Source organism: Poecilia latipinna, unplaced genomic scaffold, assembly GCF_001443285.1.
Source record: "Poecilia latipinna isolate Pla-1442-1.1 unplaced genomic scaffold, P_latipinna-1.0 Scaffold3199, whole genome shotgun sequence".
Classification (NCBI taxonomy): domain Eukaryota; kingdom Metazoa; phylum Chordata; class Actinopteri; order Cyprinodontiformes; family Poeciliidae; genus Poecilia; species Poecilia latipinna.
In genome coordinates, this window is record NW_015115815.1 from 13528 (window position 1) to 15685 (window position 2158).

A 2158-nucleotide genomic window follows, 5' to 3' on the forward strand; every position below is an offset into this window, starting at 1 on the left:
TGTGAAAACATGAAAGACTGCTTTGCTTCGACTTTTCTGGGAATGGACTGAAACTATTCAGCCCTGTACTCCTCAGCTGCCCCTTTCTGAACACAGCAAAACTAACTACCGACCTTTAACTAGGACATGCAGCAGTAAACCTAGAGCTATGATCCTTTCACTGGATAGTGACCACTGCCAGTAGGGAACACCCCACAAGTGCTACAGGTTTGAAGAAGTTCTGATTATGTCATCTACTCATCATATTTAACAATTATTTAATTAGGTATATATCGTTGAGATTAAAAATCTGTATTTCAAAGTTGCACATATATTTACACACTCATTTTTTTTTTTTTTTCTGATTATGACACACCAGCTTTGGATACAATCAACACTGTGCTGCCTATTATATCCCACTTTCAAGGTTAAAGTAGACATGCTTTTAAATCCTCCCTTTTTCCATGCAAATCATTCACATTTGGTCTATATATAGTAGAACTGTGATATTGTTTACCCCTAGATAGCAGCAATACGATTATATACCGGCAGAGAAAATATTTATTTCAAAGTTCATTAAAGATGTCAACAACCTTCCAGCACACATACATGTTGGAGCCAGAGAGTTGACCCAACCAGGAAAATTAAGACAACAAACCTGCAGAAACACAAAGCCAAACAATTAAAACACGCAGTACGTTTGTATCCTCAAGGAGGCAGCTAAAAGCTAGCACACAGCGCTAACTGAAGCAATAGGCTCAGACCTTCTACTATCATAGGACGTCATTATCAGCACACAAAATTCATGTTTAAAATAAACTTTGTCATTTTAGCGTTATTTGGAGCTTACAGCTTTGCTTTGTCCCGCTTTTCCCATACAGAGGAGGAACTGACCTCTTAAACAAATGAAGTCTTTCAGAAAATCCCTCTTTATACTGTAGGAGGTTGCTGAAGAAAAATAAAACAAGCTGCAAGTGACTTGTCTACTTGCAACTTCGACATAACTGAACTTGGACTACTAAATCGCTCCAGGGGGCGAAAAATAATGTCCGATTTACAAAACTGATTTGCCGGAAGTCCATGACCTTTGTTTAGCAGTTCCACAGGAAATGCAAATGACGTAATAGAGAAGAAAAAATAGAAAAAAAAATAAAAATATAACCCCAAAAGAAGATACCTATACAGCAGCAGGAGGAAATAAATTAAAAATTTCAGCACTGCTAGACATTCAAAATACACAAAAAAAAATATTGAAGGGCTAATAATGTGGACATGAAATGTCCCCTTTAAGAGATTGTCATTGCTATTCACTTTTATTCCTAATCAGTGTAAATATGAAAACAATGTCATTTTCACCATGGCACAAATCTGATACCATGGTTCTCAGTTACAAAAAAAAAAAAGGGAAGCACTGCCTTACAGCTGTGGGCAAGTGTCTGCTTCAAGTGGAAAAGTTGGGATATGTTGGTTTGAGCACAAAATAGATAAATGGAGTGAGGCTTCAATTACAGCAAAATGTGCACTGATTTGGACTGTTGTAATAAAGAAAAAGCTTAATCAAAAAAGAAAAATTCTCAATTTTCCAGTCTGTCTATTTTTCCCACACTTTGGTATACCCCAGAATGAACTTGAAAGTGGGATGCTTTTGCCCCACGACCTGGTTTTGGATAATCTGATGATGATTGATGGATGGACGAAACCAAGTTAGACTCCATCTTTTACATCTGTTTCGGGTTCTCCATCTGATCACGGCAGTACATCTCCCTGATGAAACTTTCTGCTATGCTGCTACATCTATCCCAACTCTCCTGTCTTGCTGTTTGTCAATTACCACTTGGTCTTTGCTTGTCTGTCTGAATTACCTAAGGTGCAGGTGCTTCTGAATCTGATACCTTATCTGTTATTCCACTCACTCTTCTTTCATGTGGAATCCTGCTGGGTATATTATCCAAAATGCAGTGTAGTTACTACCAGCTCAGTTGGAGATCTGTGCTATACAGGGGCTAAAGTGGACTTGAGTAGCAGTTCTCAGAATAAGATGAGGAACTAACTTTTTTTTTCTTTCCCTTCAGTTGAATCCTAAGAATTTTATTTAGCTGACAGTTTTCTAAATTCCTGCCCCGACAGATGTGTGTTGCACAAGCATATGCTACACAGAAGAGGTTTTTTATTGATACTG